The sequence below is a fragment of the Hypanus sabinus genome, unplaced genomic scaffold (assembly GCF_030144855.1).
Source record: "Hypanus sabinus isolate sHypSab1 unplaced genomic scaffold, sHypSab1.hap1 scaffold_770, whole genome shotgun sequence".
NCBI lineage: Eukaryota > Metazoa > Chordata > Chondrichthyes > Myliobatiformes > Dasyatidae > Hypanus > Hypanus sabinus.
Genome location: NW_026781621.1, coordinates 202,025 through 225,236, shown reverse-complemented (window position 1 = coordinate 225,236; position 23,212 = coordinate 202,025). Strand labels below are relative to the sequence as shown.

General features: G+C 54.3%; 1 long non-coding RNA gene across 1 annotated transcript; it reads left to right on the top strand.

Annotated features, from left to right (window-relative positions):
• Positions 1–5,449: 5,449 nt before the first annotated feature.
• Positions 5,450–18,905, top strand: LOC132390104 (uncharacterized). The gene is made up of 3 exons (XR_009510780.1): positions 5,450–5,566; positions 7,249–7,296; positions 17,204–18,905. It is a non-coding gene; the product is annotated as an uncharacterized LOC132390104 (long non-coding RNA).
• Positions 18,906–23,212: the final 4,307 nt, after the last annotated feature.

The window sequence follows — 23,212 nt, the reverse complement described above, 5'->3', positions numbered from 1 at the left end:
CTCCTCCTTCTCCCTCTTCCTCCTCTCCCTCTCCCTCCTCCCTCTCCCTCTCCTCCTTCTCCCTCTTCCTCTCCCTCTCCCTCTCCCTCCTTCTCCCTCTCCACCCCTCCCCCTCCGTCTCTCCCCCTCCGTCTCTCCCCCTCCCTCTCTCCCCCTCCCTCTCTCCCACTCCCTCTCTCCCCCTCCCCTCTCCCCTTCTCCCCTCTCCTCTCCTCCCTCTCCCCCCTCCCCCTTCTCCCCCTCCCCCTTCTCCCCCTCCCTCTCCCTTTCCTCTCCTCCCCCTCTTCCCCCTCCCCTCTCCTCTCCCCTCTTCTCACCCTCCCTCTCCCCTCTCCCCCTCTCTGAAACCTACAGCACAATACAGGCCCTTCAGCCCACAAGGCTGTGCCGAACATGTCCGTATGTCAGAAATTACTAGGGTTACCCATAGCCCTCTATTTTTCTAAGCTCCATGTACCTGTACAGGAGTCTCTTAAAAGTCCCTATTGTATCCACCTCCACCACCGTCACCGGCAGCCCATTCCACACACTCACCACTCTCTGAGTAAAAAACTTACCCCCGACATCTCCTCTGTACCTACTCCCCAGCACCTTAAACCTGTGCCCTCTTGTGGCAGCCATTTCATCCCTGGGGAAAAGCCTCTGACTATCCACACGATCAATGCCTCTCAGCATCTTGTACCCCTCTGTCAGGTCACCTCTCATCCTCTGTTGCTCCGAGGAGAAAAGGCCGAGTTCACTCAACCTATTCTCATAAGGCATGCTCCCAATCCAGGCAACATCCCTGTAAATCTCCTCTGCACCCTTTCTATGGCTTCCACATCCTTCCTGTAGTGAGGTGACCAGAACTGAGCACAGTACTTCATCGGCTCCTGTACAAGTTCAGACTCAATAAGTCGTTCCTGGAGCTGTTAGTGTAGGCCAGCTGCCGCCCCTGCAGATCGTCAACGGAGAAAGCAATGATTAGTATGTTCTGTTTAAACTTTTCCCTTTCACTCCCTCACGAAGATTAGTTCACAGTGGGGTCTGACCAGGGTCTTGTAGAGCTGCAACATTACCTCTCGGCTCCTAAACTCAATCCCACAGAGACAGACAGACAGACACACACACACACACACACACACACACTCACACACTCACACACACAGCCACAGCCTCAGACACAGACACACACACAGCCACACTCTCATACACACACACTCTCTCTCTCTCACACACATACACACACTCACACACACACACACAGCCACACTCACACTCACACACTCGCACACACACACTCACACTCTCTCTCACACTCACACTCTCTCTCACACTCACACTCTCTCTCACACTCACACTCTCACACTCGCACACACACACTCACACTCTCTCTCACACTCACACTCTCTCTCACACTCACACTCTCACACTCACACACAGCCACACTCTCTCACACACACACAGCCACACTCACACACTCACACTCTCTCTCACACTCACACTCTCACACTCACACACTCGCACTCACACACACACACACACACTCACTCTCACACTCACACACTCTCTCTCACACTCACACACACACACTCACACACTCTCTCTCACACTCACACACACACACTCACACTCACACACTCTCTCTCACACTCACACACACACTCACACTCACACACTCTCTCTCACACTCACACACACACACTCACACTCACACACTCTCTCTCACACTCACACACACACACACACTCTCTCTCACACTCACACACCCACACACACTCACACACACACTCTCTCTCACACTCACACACACACACTCACTCTCACACTCTCTCTCTCACACTCACACTCTCACACACACTCACACTCACGTAGGCGCAGACGGGTGAACGCTCTGCTACTGTTTCCACGCTGCAGGTGGACGAGGACCCGGTGGTGTGGGAACGAATCTCTCTGTGGGGGGACAAGAACTTTGACTCCCCCAAGTCCCTCTTCCTGGGCCGCGTGATAGGTGAGCTCTTTTCCTTCTCCCGGAGGGGCTGAGGGGGAGTCGAAAGGGGCGGGACGGAGGGGGCGCGTGCGAACTCCCGGAGAAAAGTGGATCTATTTGGGAAAATAACCCTGGGGAACTGTGACGAGGACGGGGGGGGTGGGGGGGAAGGTGTAGGAGAGACGCGTCTCAGCTTTGGCTCTCGGAGGAAGGCTGTTGTGCCGATTTTTTTGGGGTGGGGGTGGGGGGAGAGTTCTGCGGCGGCTGCTTGGCTGTCGCTCAGACTGTGCACCGGGGCAGGACGGACGGAGATGGAGTGTCATCGCACACGCCCACCCGCCCGTCTGGGGGCGACTCCCACCCTTTGCCCCCTTCTCGGAACCGCCCTCCGGAAGACTGCTCATGGTGGCGGGCCGGGGCTTCAACGCGGCGGCTTGGCGCTGCCAAGTGGGGCCACCCCGTTCCTCCGCCGGGGTCCGTGTCTTCTGGTGAAAGGTCACCACCTTTCAGACGGGTAACTTGAAAATAAAACGCTCTGCAGTGCGATATTCCGGCTGTGGGCGTTACTGGGGTCGGCAAAGGGCACCAAAAGCCCCTTTCTACCTCCGGTCCACCGGAGAGCGCGGGGAGGGGGGGGGGGGAAGGGGAGGAGTTCTTCGTGCCGGTAGAGCCCCAAAGGATCGCTAACTTCACCATGATGCCTCCTGGTCCAATGTTGTTTGTAATATACATAAATGATCTGGATGATGGGGTGGTAAATTGGATTAGTACGTATGCCGATGATACTAAGGTAGGAGGTGTTGTGGATAATGAGGTGGGTTCTCAAATCTTGCAGAGAGATTTAGGCCAGTTAGAAGAGTGGGCTGAACGATGGCAGATGGAGTTTAATGCTGATAAGTGTGAGGTGCTGCATTTGGTAGGAATAATCAAAATAGGACATACATGGTAAATGGTAGTGCATTGAGGAATGCAGTAGAACAGAGTGATCTAGGAATAATGTGCATAGTTCCCTGAAGGTGGAATCTCATGTGGATAGGGTGGTGAAGAAAGCTTTTGGTATGTTGGCCTTTATAAATCAAAGCATTGAGTATAGGAGTTGGGATGTAATGTTAATATTGTACAAGGCACTGGTGAGGCCAAATTTGGAGTATTGTGTACAGTTCCGGTCACCAAACTATAGGAAAGATGTCAACAAAATAGAGAGAGTACAGAGGAGATTTACTGGAATGTTACCTGGGTTTCAGCACCAAAGTTACAGAGAAAGGTTGAACAAGTTAGGTCTTTATTCTTTGGAGCGTAGAAGGCTGAGGGGGGACTTGATAGAGGTATTTAAAATTATGAGGGGATAGATAGAGTTGACGTGGACAGGCTTTTTCATTGAGAGTAGGGAGATACAAACAAGAGGACGAGTTGAGAGTTAGGGGCAAAAGTTTAAGGGTAACAAGAGGGGAATTTCTTTACTCAGAGAGTGGTAGCTGTGTGGAACGAGCTTCCGGTAGAAGTGGTTAGAGGCAGGTTCGGTATTGTCATTTAAAGTAAAAATTGGATAGGTATATGGACAGGAAAGGAATAGAGTGTTATGGGCTGAGTGCGGGTAAGTGGGACTAGGTGAGAGTAAGTGTTCGGCACAGACTAGAAGGCCGAGATGGCCTGTTATATGGTAGCAAAGGAGGTGCCTGGTCTACGCAGAGCTTAACCCTTTGATTACCCAGGTGGGGTCTGCCTGCTGGCAATGCAAAAACCGGTGGCTGGAGGACGCCCAATGCCAGCTCTCCCTCCGTCTGTTCTGGGATTCCTGAAGGGGAGGTTGAAGGGGGCTCCCCCTCCCCGAGGCTCTGCGGGACGTCAGTAGAGCCAAGCTCAGGTTCGACTCTTTCGCAGGAAATACGCGTGAGAAGCGGCTGTGCCAGATCGAGCGGCCGGAGAAAGGGCTGCCCGGCCTGGAGTCTCGGTGGACCCCGACCGCAGGGGACCGCTCCTCCGACAGAACAACCGGGGACGAAGGAGGCGCCGGGCCACCCACAGCTCGAGTCGGGGGCGGAGCTGTTACCAGATTTTACCCTCGGGAGAAGCGGAGGGCGAGCCGGGGGGGGGGGGGGGACAGGGCGCCAGGTCTCCCTCGCACCGAATGCAAGAACTTTGCTCATCGCACGGGTTCCGTGCTGCCCCAAGTGGTCCGCCCAGACCGGTCCCGGAGCGGCCCATTTGGAACAATATCCCCCTGGTCCGGGACCTGATGCGAGGCGGACCTGTCAGCGTCCTCCCTCTCTCGATCAGGAGAATGTCCTTGTCGGGATGGGTCACGAATCGCTTTGGGGCCGGGGGTGGGAGCGAGTGCGTGAGGGCGACCCGACGTCGGGGCAATTGTACGCTGTCCACCCGGGGCCCTTCGGGAGCGATTCCGAGCGAGCCGGAGGTGAAAGCAGTCCTTTCGACGTTGTCGTCCTCTCCTAGTCACCGGCCCTGCTGGCCTACGCGGGATGCGGGTCAGCTCAGCCGCGTCCTCTGCCGGGGCCGACCGGAGAAGGTGACCTGGTCTTCCAGGGGGTGGCCTCCCTGCCAGAGGTGCTAACACCACATGCGTGGAGCACTCAGCATCTCCTCTTTCTGGGAGCTCTGCCTAAGTTCCACTTGGTCGGGTTCTGGAGACTGCCCCTGCTGGGCCTAAAGCGGGGGAAGGCCCGCGTCCTGGGGCAGGCCGAGGCAGGGTCCAGGCAGTGGGGGCAGTCGGGGGCCCTGCCGGAGCCGGCTGCCCGCCCTGGAGCCACATCTGGCCAGGGTGTCGTTGGAGAGGGGGGCGCGCGATGAGCGACTGCAGCGAACCCAGGCGCGGAGATCCAGTTCGGATGTTTTACACGGGTGTAAAACGCGCAACAGCAAGCAGGGGGATCTTTGTCTCCGAGAAACGGAGTCTGATAGTAAACCTTGAAACTGGAACGAAACTTAGAACAAACGGTTTACTCACGGGGGGAGGGGGAGAACCAACGAACTGGCAACTAGTGGTTGTGACGTCGGTGTTCTTATACTAATCTTTAATGGAAACCAGGTGTGCCATCATCAATTAGGAGCAAGATGGGGAATTAACCGATCGGGGTCCATGACAGGGGTCCAGCAGGGGATATCCCGGGCCTTCCACCGAATTGAGGGTGTTGTAGATGGAAGTAACTGTATCTTAACTTGAATCTGCTGACTATCGTAACCCCCCCCCCCCAACCTTTGTTTGTCTTTTGTATTTGAATTAAGTTTTGTACACTTGTTGAAAAATTTGGGCGGTGGGTTTGGGGGTCTCCCGGTGAATACAGAAGGAGTTTTTGGAGGCTGGCGGCTGTTTTCGAGATGGTCTGAAATCCCTGCTGGTTCCCCCGCGCAGAGGTCGGCGTCCTGGACCCGGAGATTCAGCGCTTCAACACGCCGGGGTTCACCGGCTGCCTGGCCGGGGTCAGCTTCAACGGCATCGTCCCGCTGAAGGCTGCTCTGAGACAGACACGAACCAGACGGTGGTGGTCAAGGGAGACCTGGTGGAGTCCAACTGCGGGGCGATCCCCATCATTCTCTCCGACGTCCTGGTGGCAGACGACCCGTGGGCGCTACAGCCCGGTACGGTGGCGGGGGTAAAGGAGGAGGAATGAGGGGAAGTGTGAGGAGGAGCAGCATGGGGTTAGGCCGAGAGAGGGTAGTGACGGATAGTGAGTACGGGGATGTTGGGAATCGGTGGCAGATGAGGGTGAGGGTGGGGGCGTGACGGGGATAGGGGAGGGAGGAGATTGGTGAAGTTGAGGGGCAGTAGAGTGAGGGATGGGGAAAAGGGTCTCAAGGTGGGGATGGTGGACTGACAGGACGGGAAGAGCGGGGGATGGGGACAGGGAGAGTGAAGATGGGGAAAGGGGATTGAGGGTGGTAACGAGGTGATTGGTGGTGCGGAGGAGACTGAAGATGGAGAATGAGGGAGGGGACGGTGCATCTGATGGTGGGGAGGGGGAGCTGAGGGTGGATGGTGGGGATGGAAAGAGTGAAGATGGGGAAATGGAGTGAGGGAGCGGATAAGGGGATTGATGGTGGGGAGGAGGAGTGAGGGTGGATGGCGGGGAAGAGTGAAGATGGGGAAGGGAATGAGGGTGGGGGTGAGCAGTCTGATGGTAGGGAGGGGGAGTGAAGATAGAGAGTGAGGGTGTGGACGGGATATGGTCGAAGGCTGAGGGTTGCAAGGATAAAGGGTGGGATGTAGGAGTGAGGGTGGAGGATGGGGCGGGAGGAGTGTGGGGAAGGGTGGGATTAGATTGGGGATAGGGCAGTGAGGGTGGAAGGTGGGGTAGGTGGTAAGGGTGAGGAGAGGGAAATGATGGAGGGTATAGGGTGCAAGGAGTGAAGGTTGGGAGGGGGATTAAGCAGGTGGGAATGTGGGTGGAGAGTGGGACCGGGCACTGAGGGTGCTGACAGGGGAGTGAAGAATGGAAAAGAAGTCATGGCTGAGTTAGGCAGAAGATGGAATGAATGGAGTGCGGGAGCATTGGAATGTGTAGGCAGGACTGGAAAAAGAACAGATAGAGCGGCAGAGGAGGAGGGAGGAGTGGAGGGGATGTCAGGATGACAAGGGATGGTGGGAGCTGAAGATTGTTGGGTATTGATGACTGTTCAGAGGAGATGGGTGTAAATAGATGTAATAAGTGAGGGTACTGATGTTAATGGGTGATGGCTGTTTATGTTAACGTGTGACAGTGTTAATGGGTGACAGGTGTTGATAATGTGTGACGTGTGTTGATGGTTGTTAATGGGTGATGAGTGTTGATGTTAATGGTTGACTGGTGTTGATGGGTGTTACTGTGTGACGGGTGTTGATGGGTGTTAATGGGTGACAGGGTTGATGTTAATGATAGACGGGTGTTCTGGGTGTGAATGCGTGATGGGTGTTGATGGATGTTAATTGGTGTTGATTTTAATGGGGGACATGTGTTGATGTGGAAGTGTGACGGGCATTGATGGATGTTAATGGGTGATGGGTATTGATGTTAAAGAGAGGTGGGTGTTGATGTTAATGGGTGATGGGTGTTGGGGTGATGAGTATTGAGGTATGATGGTGTGTGGTTGGTGATGAGTTGGGGGTGATGGGTTGGGTGGTGACGGGTGTTGGGGTGACTGGTGTTCTGGGTGATGAGTGTTGGGGGAGATGGTGTTGAGTGTTGGGGGTGACGGGTTTTGGGTGGTGATGGTTGTTGAGACATGGCAGGTGTTAGATACGTCGTGTGTGAACAGACTTTGACGTGATTTCCCCTAATTTGCAGATACCCCATTTTTTGAATCTGACTCTCTGACCGGAGCTGTTATCGGCGGTGAGTGTGTAATGGGGCAGAGTGGGACTGGGTTAGCGACGCCGTGGGATGCAGACCCAATGCTTTAATAAGAGTGAAGCCATGTTAGTGTATCTAGAGAGAATCGTTACTTCACCCGGGACTGGACTGAAATCACGGAATATTGGGAGGAAGCACCTCTGTTGTACGGGAAAGAATGGTAAAGGCAGCTCTGATCTCACTCGAATTTCGGAAATTGGATTATATCACTCGGATTTCGGGATTGAGTGTATATCCCTAGAGTATTGAATACCAGATTGTGTCGCTGGGATCTCGAGTCCCCAACTGTACCACAGGGGCTCCGGGTACCAGACTGTCTCACTGGGATTTCGAATCCCCGACTGTACCACAGGGGTTCCGGGTACCACACTGTCTCACTGGGATTTCCAGTCCCCGACTGTACCACAGGGGTTCCGGGTACCAGACTGTCTCACTGGGATTTCGAATCCCCGACTGTACCACGGGGGTTCCGGGTACCAGACTGTCTCACTGGGATTTCGAGTCCCCGACTGTACCACGGGGGTTCCGGGTACCAGACTGTCTCACTGGGATTTCGAGTCCCCGACTGTACCACGGGGGTTCCGGGTACCAGACTGTCTCACTGGGATTTCGAGTCCCCGACTGTACCACAGGGGTTCCGGGTACCAGACTGTCTCACTGGGATTTCCAGTCCCCGACTGTACCACGGGGGTTCCGGGTACCAGACTGTCTCACTGGGATTTCCAGTCCCCGACTGTACCACGGGGGTTCCGGGTACCAGACTGTCTCACTGGGATTTTGAGTCCCCGACTGTACCACGGGGGTTCTGGGTACCAGACTGTCTCACTGGGATTTCGAGACCCCGACTGAACCCCGGGGGTTCCGGGTCCCAGACTGTCTCACTGGGGATTTCGAATCCCCGACTGTACCACAGGGGTTCCAGGTACCACACTGTCTCACTGGGGTTTCGAATCCCCGACTGTACCACAGGGGTTCCGGGTACCAGACTGTCTCACTGGGGTTTCGAATCCCCGACTGTACCACGGGGGTTCCGGGTACCAGACTGTCTCACTGGGATTTCGAATCCCCGACTGTACCACAGGGGTTCCAGGTACCAGACTGTCTCACTGGGATTTCCAGTCCCCGACTGTACCACGGGGGTTCCGGGTACCAGACTGTCTCACTGGGATTTCGAATCCCCGACTGTACCACAGGGGTTCCAGGTACCAGACTGTCTCACTGGGATATTGAGTCCCCGACTGTACCACGGGGGTTCTGGGTACCAGACTGTCTCACTGGGATTTCGAGTCCCCGACTGTACCACAGGGGTTCCGGGTACCAGACTGTCTCACTGGGATTTCGAGTCCCCGACTGAACCACGGGGGTTCCGGGTACCAGACTGTCTCACTGGGATTTCGAATCCCCGACTGTACCACAGGGGTTCCAGGTACCAGACTTTCTCACTGGGATTTCGAATCCCCAACTGTACCACGGGGGTTCCGGGTACCAGACTGTCTCACTGGGATTTCGAATCCCCGACTGTACCACAGGGGTTCCGGGTACCGGACTGTCTCACTGGGATTTCGAGTCCCCGACTGTACCACAGGGGTTCCAGGTACCAGACTGTCTCACTGGGGTTTCGAATCCCCGACTGTACCACGGGGGTTCCGGGTACCAGACTGTCTCACTGGGATTTCGAATCCCCGACTGTACCACAGGGGTTCCAGGTACCAGACTGTCTCACTGGGATTTCCAGTCCCCGACTGTACCACGGGGGTTCCGGGTACCAGACTGTCTCACTGGGATTTTGAGTCCCCGACTGTACCCCGGGGGTTCTGGGTACCAGACTGTCTCACTGGGATTTTGAGTTCCCGACTGAACCCCGGGGGTTCCGGGTACCAGACTGTCTCACTGGGATTTCGAATCACCGACTGTACCACGGGGGTTCCGGGTACCAGACTGTCTCACTGGGATTTCGAATCCCCGACTGTACCACAGGGGTTCCAGGTACCAGTCTGTCTCACTGGGATTTCGAGTCCCCGACTGTACCACAGGGGTTCCGGGTACCAGACTGTCTCACTGGGATTTCGAGTCCCCGACTGAACCCCGGGGGTTCCGGGTACCAGACTGTCTCACTGGGATTTCGAGTCCCCGACTGTACCACAGGGGTTCCAGGTACCAGACTGTCTCACTGGGATTTCGAGTCCCCGACTGTACCACAGGGGTTCCGGGTACCAGACTGTCTCACTGGGATTTCGAGTCCCCGACTGAACCACGGGGGTTCCGGGTACCAGACTGTCTCACTGGGATTTCGAGTCCCCGACTGTACCACAGGGGTTCCGGGTACCTGACTGTCTCACTGGGATTTCGAATCCCCGACCGTACCACAGGGGTTCCAGGTACCAGACTGTCTCACTGGGATTTCGAGTCCCCGACTGTACCACAGGGGTTCCGGGTACCAGACTGTCTCACTGGGATTTCGAGTCCCCGACTGAACCACGGGGGTTCCGGGTACCAGACTGTCTCACTGGGATTTCGAGTCCCCGACTGTACCACAGGGGTTCCGGGTACCTGACTGTCTCACTGGGATTTCGAATCCCCGACCGTACCACAGGGGTTCCGGGTACCAGACTGTCTCACTGGGATTTCGAGTCCCCGACTGAACCACGGGGGTTCCGGGTTCCAGACTGTCTCACTGGGATTTCCAGTCCCCGACTGTACCACAGGGGTTCCGGGTACCAGACGGTCTCACTGGGATTTCGAATCCCCGACTGTACCACGGGGGTTCCGGGTACCAGACTGTCTCACTGGGATTTCCAGTCCCCGACTGTACCACAGGGGTTCCGGGTACCAGACTGTCTCACTGGGATTTCGAGTCCCCGTCTGTACCACAGGGGTTCCGGGTACCAGACTGTCTCACTGGGATTTCGAGTCCCCGACTGTACCACAGGGGTTCCGGGTACCAGACTGTCTCACTGGGATTTCCAGTCCCCGACTGTACCACAGGGGTTCCGGGTACCAGACTGTCTCACTGGGGTTTCGAGTCCCCGACTGTACCACGGGGGCATTCAACTGTATAACCAGGGGTTTTGGGGACCGGATTGTGTGTCTGTGGTCTCGGTGGGAGCAACGTGCTGCCGTGCCGTCTCGGATTTGTTGGGATTGGGGCTGTTTGCTGCAGGAATTGTGAGGAAGATCGTCGTCTCAAATACTCAACTCAGAGCCCCCAACCTCCTCACCCGTCCATTTCCGTTTGTAGTGGATAACCAACGTGTAGGGTCAAAGAAGTAAACCACCGCAGAGTGATACGGCCCTTCAGCCCTTCTCTTCTGCTTAGTCTGGTCTACCTGCCCCCTGGGCGCTCCCATCCCTACCATGTACCCATCCAGATCTCTCTCAAGTGTTGACCCCTCATCCACCAGTTCTGCTGGTGACTTGTACCACTTTCTCACCCCCCCCCCATCTGACGTCAGTGGTGCCTCATGAGTTTCCCCTTTCAGCTTTGTCCCATGACCTCTGACCCCACCTCAGTGGAAAACGTCTGCATGCGTTTGCCCTCTGTGTACCTCTCATTGCGCTGTCTCTGTGCCTTCTTATTCACCCGTCTATATCTCTCAACCCCTCCTCCTTACCCTGTCTGTGCCTCTCGTTTTTGCCCTCTCTGTAAGACAGTTTACAGTTTCGCCTGGGCTCGGGACCCCCGAAGCCTACTTAATGCTGGGCGGTGTTGCATGGCTCCCAGTTTCCTTCTGCTCCAGCTGCCAGAGACGCACACAAGATGCCGGAAATCAGGAGCAACGTTAGGCCAGCTGGCCCGTGGCGTCTGCTCCCCCAGTCGACCGTGGCTCCTCAGACCCACTGCTCCCCGTCACCTGTGATGCCACATCCAGTCAGGAACCTATCAATCTCTGCGTTAAATACGCCCGGCCTCCACAGCTCCCTGTGGCAACAAATTCCACAGATTCACCACCCTCCGGCTGAATGAAATTCCCTGTTTTAAATGGACGCCCCTCCATCCTCAGGCTGTGCCCTCTTGTGCTGGACTCCCCCACCGCGGAAAACATCCTTTCCGTACCGACTCTGTCTGGGCCTTTCAATGAGACCCCTCCTCATCCTTCCAGCCAGTGCAGACCCAAAGCCGTTAAACGCTCCTTGTGTGGTCACCCTCGAATTGGCAGTATCGTCCTTGTGCACGTTCACAACCCTCTCCAATCTTCCCTTCGGTAAGGACCCCAATAGTGAGTTCACAATACTCAAGGTCAGGCCCCCCACCAGTGCCTCATAAGCCTCACCATCACACACTGTGCTCAGATAGAGCACAGAAATCTACAGCACATCACAGGCCCTTCGGCCCACAATCTTGTACCGACCGTGTAACCTACTCATGAATCTCCCTACCGCACGCCCCTCTACTTTTCTAAGCTCCTCGTATCTAAAAACACCCCATTGCATCCGCCTCCACCACCGTCGCCAGCAGCCCATTCCACACACCCACCACTCTCTGCGTGAAAAACCCACCTCTGACATCCCCCTTGTACCTAGTCCCAAGCACCTTAAGAATATGCCCCCCTCGTGCTAGCCATTTCAGCCCTGGGGATAAGCCTCTGACTATCCACACGATCAATGCCTCTCATCATCTTATACACCTCTATCAGGTCACCTCTCATCCTCCGTCGCTCCGAGGAGAAAAGGCCGAGTTCACGCAACCAATTCTCGTAAGACATGCTCCCCAATTCAGGCAACACCCTTGTAAATCTCCTCTGCACCCTTTCTATACTATCCACATCCTCCCTGCAGTGAGGCGACCAAAAATGAACACAGTTCTCCAAGTGGGGTCTGACCAGGGTCTTTTATTGGCAAATCGATACCTCGCCGCTCTTGAACTCAATCCCATGGTGGATGAAGGACAATGCACATCACAGTCAACCTGCGCAGCAGCTTTTGAGTGTCCTATGTACAAGATCGCGCTGATCCTGCACATTGCCAGAAGTCTGACCGTTAATGTTATATTCCGTCTTCAAATCTGACCTACCAAAATGAACTCTTCCGCACTTATCTGGGTTGAACTCCATCTGCCACCTCTCAGCCCGGCTGTGCATCCTGTTCGTGTGATCCGCTGTAACCTCTGACAACCCTTCCAGACTAGCCACGACAAACCCAACTTTTGCGTCCGATGCACCATCAATAACCCTCGGAGACGGGAGGCAAAAGATAGGCTTTTATTAGCTGCAAACGTGACCACGACATCTTGGAGACTGAGGGGGGGAGCAGTGCCTCCAATCGCCTTTATACCGGGGCCTGTGGGAGGAGCCACAGGAGCAGTCAGCAGGGGACGTGTCCAGACAGGTATACACATAGTTCACCACAGTGTCATCAGCAAACTCACAAAGTTACCCTTCTATTTCCTTATTCACAAAGAGGAGGGGTCCCAGAACAGATCTCTGCGGACATCCCACATGAATCGCTGGGTGATCTGCAGGGACTCCTAAGTCTCTTTGCGTCTCTTTTCTCCCTGTTTAGGAAATACTCTGCACATTTATTTCTTCTACCAAAGTGTATGACCGTACATTTTCCAACATTGTCTTTTTGCCCATTCTCCTAATCTGTCCAAGTCCTTCTGCAGCCTATTTCCACTAGTCTTTGTACATTTGCAAACTTGGCAACAAAGCTATCTATTCCATCGACTAACTCATTGATACACAACACAAAAAGCAGTGGTCCCAACACCGACCCCTGCAGAACACCGCTAGTCACCGGCAGCCAATCAGAAAAAGATCCTTTTATTCCCAGTCGCTGCCTCCAACCAACCAGCCAATGCTCGAACCATCCCAGTAACTTGCCTGTAATACCACGGGCTCTTAACTTGATAAGCAGCCTCATGTGTGGCACCTTGTCAAAGGTCTTCTGAAAGTCCAAATGCACAACATCCTTTATCTATCCTACCTGTGATCTCCTCAAAGAATTCCCACAGGTTCCTCAGGCAGGATTTTCCCTGAAGGAAACCATGCTGACTTTGTCCTGTCCTGTCCTGTGTCACCAAGTTCTCCATCACCTCATCCTTACCAATTGACTCCAACATCTTCCCAGCCACTGAGGTCAGGCTAACTGGTCTATAGTTTCCTTCCTGCTGCCCTCCTCCATTCTTAAAGAGTGGAGTGACATTTGCAATTTTCCTGACCTCTGGAAACATGCCAGAGTCCAATGATCTGTGAAAGACCGTTGCTAATGCCCCCACAATCCCTACCGCTACCCCTTTCAGGGTGCAGTTACCCTGGTCCGGGTGACGTATGTAACTTTAGGTCTTCCAGCTGTTTGAGCACCTCCTCTCCTGCAACAGTAACTGCACCCACTTCTCTTCCTTCACACACTGCAACATCTGACACACTGCTGGTGTCTTCCACAGTGAGGACTGGCGCAAAACACTCGTTTAGATCATCTGTCGTCTCCTTGGCCCCCGTTATTATTTCTCCAGCCTCACGGTCCTATGTGAATAAGATGCTGCCTGACTTGTTGAGTTCCTCCAGCATTTTGTGTGTGTTGCTCAGGATTTCCAGCACCGTGCGTTTAGGGATTGTCAGGACCAGAAGCAGTGTTGACCCTAAAAACATAAAAACCGTACAACTTACGAGCACAATTAGCCCACCGAACCTGCTCTTCCACTCCACCGAGGCCAATTGGATATCTCTCTACCCGATTCTCCTGCCTTCACCTTTGAATAACCAAGGGCCCACCAGCCTCCACTTTAACTTGGGCTCCGCAGCCGTCTGTGGCACAGATTCACTAATCCATGGATAAAGAAACTGCTCCTCATTTCTGTTCTAAATGGACATCCTTCTCTCTGAGGCTGTGTCCTCTGGTCCCAGACTCCCAAACTATAGGAAACATCCTCTCCACATCCACTCTATCTGTGTGCTCTGGTCCTAGACTTCCCCACTATAGGAAACATCCTCTCCACATCCATTCTATCTGTGTCCTCTGGTCCCAGACTCCCCCACTATAGGATACATCCTCTCCACATCCACTCTATCTGTGTCCTCTTGTCCTAGACTCCTCCACTATAGGAAACATCCTCTCCACATCCACTCTGTCTGTGTCCTCTGGTCCTAGACTCCCCCACTATAGGAAACATCCTCTCCACATCCACTCTATCTGTGTCCTCTGGTCCTAGACTCCCCCACTATAGGAAACATCCTCTCCACATCCACTCTATCTGTGTCCTCTGGTCCTAGACTTCCCCACTATTGGAAACATCCTCTCCACATCCACTCTATCTGTGGTCCTAGACTCCCCCACTATAGGAAACATCCTCTCCACATCCACTTTGTCTGTGTCCTCTGGTCCGAGACTCCCCCACTATAGGAAACATCCCCTCCACATCCACTCTGTCTGTGTCCTCTGGTCCCAGACTCCCCCACTATAGGAAACATCCTCTCCACATCCACTCTATCTGTGCCCTCTGGTCCTAGAATCCCCCACTATAGGAAACATCCTCTCCACATCCACTCTATCTGTGTCCTCTGGTCCGAGACTCCCCCACTATAGGAAACATCCCCTCCACATCCACTCTGTCTGTGTCCTCTGGTCCTAGACTCTCCCACTATAGGAAACATCCTCTCCACATCCACTCTATCTGTGCCCTCTGGTCGTAGAATCCCCCACTATAGGAAACATCCTCTCCACATCCACTCTATCTGTGCCCTCTGGTCCTAGACTCCCCCACTATAGGATACATCCTCTCCACATCCACTCTATCTGTGTCATCTTGTCCTAGACTCCTCCACTATAGGAAACATCCTCTCCACATCCACTCTGTCTGTGTCCTCTGGTCCTAGACTCCCCCACTATAGGAAACATCCCCTCCACATCCACTCTGTCTGTGCCCTCTGGTCCTAGAATCCCCCACTATAGGAAACATCCTCTCCACACCCACTCTGTCTGTGTCCTCTGGTCCCAGACACCCCCACTATAGGAAACATACTCTCCACATCCACTCTATCTGTGTCCTCTGGTCCTAGACTCCCCCACTATAGGAAACATCCTCTCCACATCCACTCTATCTGTGTCCTCTGGTCCTAGACTCCCCCACTATAGGAAACATCCTCTCCACATCCACTCTGTCTGTGTCCACTGGTCCCAGACTTCCCCACTATAGGAAACATCCTCTCCACATCCACTCTATCTGTGTCCTCTGGTCCCAGACTCACCCACTATAGGATACATCCTCTCCACATCCACTCTATCTGTGTCCACTTGTCCTAGACTCCCCCACTATAGGAAACATCCTCTCCACATCCACTCTATCTGTGTCCTCTGGTCCGAGACTCCCCTACTATAGGAAACATCCCCTCCACATCCACTCTGTCTGTGTCCTCTCGTCCCAGACTCCCCCACTATAGGAAACATCCTCTCCACATCCACTCTATCTGTGTCCTCTGGTCCTAGACTCCCCCACTATAGGAAACATCCTCTCCACATCCACTCTATCTGTGTCCTCTGGTCCTAGACTCCCCCACTATAGGAAACATCCTCTCCACATCCACTCTATCTGTGTCCGCTGGTCCCAGACACCCCCACTATAGGAAACATACTCTCCACATCCACTCTATCTGTGTCCTCTGGTCCTAGACTCCCCCACTATAGGAAACATCCTCTCCACATCCACTCTATCTGTGTCCTCTGGTCCTAGACTCCCCCACTATAGGAAACATCCTCTCCACATCCACTCTGTCTGTGTGCTCTGGTCCTAGACTTCCCCACTATAGGAAACATCCTCTCCACATCCACTCTATCTGTGTCCTCTGGTCCCAGACTCCCCCACTATAGGATACATCCTCTCCACATCCACTCTATCTGTGTCCTCTTGTCCTAGACTCCTCCACTATAGGAAACATCCTCTCCACATCCACTCTGTCTGTGTCCTCTGGTCCGAGACTCCCCCACTATAGGAAACATCCCCTCCACATCCACTCTGTCTGTGTCCTCTGGTCCTAGACTCCCCCACTGTAGGAAACATCCTCTCCACATCCACTCTATCTGTGTCCTCTGGTCCTAGACTTACCCACTATAGGAAACATCCTCTCCACATCCACTCTATCTGTGTCCTCTGGTCCTAGACTCCCCAACCACAGGAAACATCCTCTCCACATCCACTCTATGTGTGTCCTCTGGTCCTAGACTCCCCCACTATAGGAAACATCCTCTCCACATCCACTCTATCTGTGTCCTCTTGTCCTAGACTCCTCCACTATAGGAAACATCCTCTCCACATCCACTCTGTCTGTGTCCTCTGGTCCGAGACTCCCCCACTATAGGAAACATCCCCTCCACATCCACTCTGTCTGTGTCCTCTGGTCCTAGACTTCCCCACTGTAGGAAACATCCACTCCACATCCACTCTGTGTCCTCTGGTCCTAGACTCCCCAACCACAGGAAACATCCTCTCCACATCCACTCTATGTGTGTCCTCTGCTCCTAGACTCCCCCATGTCTACTCTATTCTATCTCGGCCTTTCAGTATTCGTTAGGCTTCAATAAGATTCCACCCCACCCCACCCCATCAAACGCTCCTTTAATTTCATTTCTGATATCATTCTCCGGGACTTCCCCTGGACCCCCTCCGACGCAGGCACATCCGTCCTTTCTTTCTTTAGACGTGGGGCTGAAAGCTTCTCTCAATTCAGTCAAAGTCCGGGTTGAAGTTGGGACAACGAGTTACCGGGCTGCCATCTCTGTAACGCTGGAGTCTGCAGACTCTGCAGGAGTTTGAGGGAAGGCGGGCAGAGTGAATGATCCGCTGAGGGAGTTGAGGTGATGAGATTCAGCTGGCTGTTTGGGGGGCGGGGTGGGGGGGTAGAGGGGTGAGTGGGTGGACCCTGTACTGACCCCGCCCGCTCTCTCCTTGCCCCTGCAGTGATCGTTGCCCTCGTCCTCTTCGCCCTGCTGGCCCTGGCCGTCCTGCTGTTCCTCTACAACCACCGTCACAAGGGCAGCTACCACACCAACGAGGCCAAGCCCCCCAGCGGGGTGCAGACCACCTCCCTGAAGAAGAATCTGCCGCAGATCGTGGAGGAGGCCAAGGGCGAATAGACGGAGGGGGCAGTGGGCGTGCCTGTGGGGTCCCTGCCCGATGAACACTTCCCTTGCGCGTGTTTTTTTTTGGGAAAAAAAAAGACAAAAGCGGAGACGGAATGGCTGCCACCTGAGCGAATCCTTCACCGCCCCGCAATCAGCTAACCCCGCTAGTTAAGGCTAACTGTTCGTAGAAAGCGTATCTGAGCTGTCGCCGCCGCCTGCTGGGCGGAGTCTATAATCGGTGAACTACTCCGCCCTCCCTCCCTCCCACCCCCCCCAAATACCCCCGCTGTCCCAGTGCATGCACGCTGTTGCACACCGTCCCCGGTTAGACCCCTCGACGTGACATAATCACATCAAACTTGGTTTCTTTAAATGAGCCTAAGTCGACATTGTGTAATTTTTAAATATATATATACAGATAGATATATATATATATATATGGTAATATTTTATAGTTTGCTGCAACAGTCTATAGGGTTAACCATGTGCGAAGTGGTCGCCCAGGGTGAGGGTTAGGGGTTAGGGGCTCAGTATACCCGGTGCCCTCTGGAGGGGCTGCGGCCCCCCACACTGTGGACGCGGGGGCAGGGGGGGTTGGTGGGGCAAACACGAGTGTACTTGCCAAGGACCAGGCTTCGACACTGCCATCAGCCGTTCACTTCCGGAGCGGTAGCCCCCTTCCGGGCACAGAGGGAGCAAGACGGGCCGAAGGAAGGGGCGGCGGGGGTGGTTGTCCCCGTCTCCCCTAGCGAGGGGTCAGCGTGGGTAACTGCATCTCCACCACCCCCGGCTAAGGACAGGTGCCACACCCGGTGCGAAAGTGAAAGGGTGTTTAGCCCCCCCCCCCCACTACACTCCGCCTGGACGGGGGTGGGGCAAGCGCAGCAAACTAAGAGCCGGGAGCCACAGGCGGTGCGAGGTCCCGAGCGGCGGAGAGGCACCGGCGATGGGGCGCAGATGGGCGTCTCCAGGGATCGTGGAGTCAGCTTTGAGAGTCACACACAGATCTGGTGTCTGTTTCTGCGCTGTAGCCCCCCCCCCCCCCACGACGATGGCAGAGCCTTTCCAACTGGACCTGGGTTCACCGGTGTGGCTGGCCCGGACTGAGGGAATTGGAGTGAGATAAATTGCAGTCCAATCAGTCATTTGCTCAGGAAACTGGTGCTTCCTTTTTTTCTTTCTCTTTCACTCTCTCTCCCTTTCTCTCTGCCCCTGCCTCCCCCTTTTCTGTCTCTCACACACCCTCTCCCATTTCTCTCTTCCCCCTCTCTATCTCTCCCATGTCTCTCTCTTTTTCTGTCCCTCTCTTTCTCTCTCTTTCTGTCTCATGTCTTTCTAACTGTCGAACTCTCTCTTCCCCTTTCTCTCTCTATCTCTCTGCTTGTCTCTGTCAGTCTCTCTCTTCCTCTGCCTCTCCTACCTTCTTCTCCATCCCTTTTCCCAATATTCCTCCCCCTCCCCTCTCCGTGTCTCGTCGCTATCACAGACCAATTTGTTATATTGTTTAATTCACTGGAGATTCAAATATTAAACTCACTCTGCTAATGACGCTGGGTCTCTGTGGAATTCCTGTGTTTCTGTGCTTCTGAAGTCCACCATGTGCTGGGGTTGTGGGGGTGACCGCGGGGTGACCGGTCTGGGACACTCTGACCATGGAGTGACCGGTCTGGGACACTCTGACCATGGAGCGACCGGTCTGGGACACTCTGACCGCGGGGCGACCGGTCTCGGACACACTGACCACGGGGCGACCGGTCTCGGACACTCTGACCACGGGGTGACCGGTCTCGGACACTCTGACCGCGGGGCGACCGGTCTCGGACACTCTGACCGCGGGGTGACCGGTCTCGGACACTCTGACCGCGGGGTGACCGGTCTCGGACACTCTGACCGCGGGGTGACCGGTCTCGGACACTCTGACCGCGGGGTGACCGGTCTCGGACACACTGACCGCGGGGTGACCGGTCTCGGACACTCTGACCGCGGGGTGACCGGTCTCGGACACTCTGACCGCGGGGTGACCGGTCTCGGACACTCTGACCGCGGGGTGACCGGTCTCGGACACTCTGACCGCGGGGCGACCGGTCTCGGACACTCTGACCGCGGGGCGACCGGTCTCGGACACTCTGACCGCGGGGCGACCGGTCTCGGACACTCTGACCGCGGGGCGACCGGTCTCGGACACTCTGACCGCGGGGTGACCGGTCTCGGACACTCTGACCGCGGAGTGACCGGTCTCGGACACTCTGACCGCGGGGTGACCGGTCTCGGACACTCTGACCGCGGGGTGACCGGTCTCGGACACTCTGACCACGGGGTGACTGACCCAGGGAACAGAGTGACCACGGGATAGCCGTTCCTAGAGAGCAGTGACCACGGGTTGACCAGTCCGGAAAAGCAAACATGGGGGTGGACTGCCAGACGGCACCCCAGGGGTTTCTATACCAAGGGACAAAGCTGGTCCTCTCGTCCATCGACACACGGAGCCGAGAGAGAAGGGGCGGAGATCTTAAATGACTTCTGCATGCCTTGTCTCGGCGGACAGACGCAAACACGATGGAATTGGGGCAAAGGGTGGTGAGGTCACGGACTGTGTCTCCAGTGCGGAAGAGATTACGCCGCGTTAGGGTAGCAGTTAGCGCAACGCCTTTACGGCTCGGGGGAGTCGGGGGTTCGGTGTTCATCCCCAGCGTTGCCCGGAGGGAGTCCCAGTCTGCCCCCCCCCCCCCGTGGCGTGCGTGGGTTTCCTCCGGCTGCTCCGGTTTCCTCCCCCGGAGTGGTTCATGGGACGCTGTAACTTGTCCTGTTATTGGCTTAGGGTTAAACTGGCGCGAGGGACTGGCTACCTTGAGGCGGGTAAATCCCTACGAGGAGTCGTGGAACAATACAGCACAGTACAGGCCCTTCGGCCCACTATGTTGTGCTGACCCTCAAACCCTGCCTCCCATATACCCCCCCCCCCCCCCACACACCTTAAATTCCTCCATATACCTGTCTATTAGTCTCTTAAACTTCACTAGTGTATCTGCCTCCACCACTGACTCGGGCAGTGCATTCCATGCACCAACCACTCTCTGAGTGAAAAACCTTCCTCTAATATCCCCCTTTGAACTTCCCTCCCCTCACCTTAAAGCCGTGTCCTCTTGTATTGAGCAGTGGTGCCCTGGGGAAGAGGCGCTGGCTGTCCATTCTGTCTATTCCTCTTAATATCTTGTACACTTCTATCATGTCAGCCCTTCGGAACTCACAGGAAATCAGAGTAGAAAGGGGAGGGGCCCTAATTAAAAATCTGAAGTTCAAAGTTCAAATTAAATTCGTTATCAAAGTCCACATGTGTCACACGGTGCGAGCAGAGTCATCTGCAGCTTAATGTGAAAAGGACTAAGGAGCTGGTGGTGGACCTGAGGAGGGCTAAGGCACCGGTGACCCCTGTTTCCATCCAAGGGGTCAGTGTGGACATGGTGGAGGATTACAGATACCTGGGGATACGAATTGACAATAAACTGGACTGGTCAAAGAACACTGAGGCCGTCTCCAAGAAGGACCAGAGCCGTCTCTATTTCCAGAGGAGACTGAGGTCCTTTAACATCTGCCGGACGATGCTGAGGATGTTCTACGAGTCTGTGGTGGCCAGTGCTATTGTGTTTGCTGTTGTGTGCTGGGGCAGCAGGCTGAGGGTAGTGTTGTGGTTTTTTTGTGCCTCGCAAGTGACCAGGAGACGCAGAAGATTCTTCAAGAAGGGTTAAACTTTAATTTGCAAATCAAAGCTGAGACAGTCAGTGAGCTAGTCGCTGATTGCTCACCAATCTCTGGACACAGCATTTTTTATAGCAAAATCCTGGTCCAGTTTCACAGGTACGTCCCATTGACTTAAACATGTTCCAATCCACATCTCCCAGCTGTCTCTCAGCAACACACCATCTTCTACATTCTTAAGATTTCATTCTCCTACTAAATTGGGTACATGCATAGCAAACAGCAAGTTCAAACTACATAATCTACTTCAAGGCTGACTACATCGTTTTGGTGACACAGCAAAGGAGTTCAAAGCAAAACATCTCTTTGCTACCTCCCATTACCACACCATTGTCTTCTACATTCAATTGGATACATGCATAGCAAATAGCAAACTTCAAAGCTGACTACATCTCTTAACTATCTCTCATTAACATATATTAACTCACCATTGTCTTTTACATTCCTAGCATTTCATCTTGGGTACATGCATAGCAGACTGACTGGTTACACAGCAAACGATACAAGTTTTATACTCCATAATATTTTTATACTCCAATAGTAGCGGACACCAACAGAATCAACGAACTCATTCGTAAGGTCAGTGATGTTGTTGGGGTGGAACTGGACTCTCTGATGGTGGTGTCTGAAAAAAGGATGCTGTCCAAGTTGCATGCCATCTTTGAAAATGACTCCCATCCACTCCATAATGTACTGGTTAGGCACAGGAGTACATTCAGCCAGAGACTCATTCCATCGAGATGTAACACTGAGCATCATAGGAAGTCATTCCTGCCTGTGGCCATCAAACTTTACAACTCCTCCCTCGGAGTGTCAGACACCCTGAGCCAATAGGCTGGTCCTGGACTTATTTCCACGGCATAATTTGCTTATTATCATTTAATTATTTATGGTTTTTTATATTGCTATACTTCGACACTATTCCTGGTTGGTGCAACTGTAACAAATCCCAATTTCCCTCAGGATCAATAAAGTATGTCTGGCTGTCCAACATCTGAAACAGGTTCAATACCGCCCCCTGCTGACCGGGAGGATTCAGGAGAGTGGTCCCAACATCTAAAACAGGTTCAATACCGCCCCCTGTTGACCGGGAGGATTCAGGAGAGTGGTCCCAACATCTAAAACAGGTTCAATACCGCCCCCTGCTGACCGGGAGGATTCAGGAGAGTGGTCCCAACATCTAAAACAGGTTCAATACCGCCACCTGCTGACCGGGAGTGTGAGGAGGATTCAGGAGAGTGGTCCCAACATCTAAAACAGGTTCAATACCGCCACCTGCTGACCGGGAGTGTGAGGAGGATTCAGGAGAGTGGTCCCAACATCTAAAACAGGTTCAATACCGCCACCTGCTGACCGGGAGTGTGAGGAGGATTCAGGAGAGTGGTCCCAACATCTAAAACAGGTTCAATACCGCCCCCTGCTGACCGGGAGTGTGAGGAGGATTCAGGAGAGTGGTCCCAACATCTGAAACAGGTTCAATACCGCCCCCTGCTGACCGGGAGTGTGAGGGGGATTCAGGAGAGTGGTCCCAACATCTAAAACTGGTTCAATACCGCCACCTGCTGACCGGGAGTGTGAGGAGGATTCAGGAGAGTGGTCCCAACATCTAAAACAGGTTCAATACCGCCCCCTGCTGACCGGGAGGATTCAGGAGAGTGGTCCCAACATCTAAAACAGGTTCAATACCGCCCCCTGCTGACCGGGAGGATTCAGGAGAGTGGTCCCAACATCTAAAACAGGTTCAATACCGCCCCCTGCTGACCGGGAGTGTGAGGGGGATTCAGGAGCGTGGTCCCAACAACTAAAACAGGTTCAATACCGCCCCCTGCTGACCGGGAGGATTCAGGAGAGTGGTCCCAACATCTAAAACAGGTTCAATACCGCCCCCTGCTGACCGGGAGTGTGAGGGGGATTCAGGAGAGTGGTCCCAACATCTAAAACAGGTTCAATACCGCCCCCTGCTGACCGGGAGTGTGAGGAGGATTCAGGAGAGTGGTCCCAACATCTAAAACAGGTTCAATACCGCCACCTGCTGACCGGGAGTGTGAGGAGGATTCAGGAGAGTGGTCCCAACATCTAAAACAGGTGC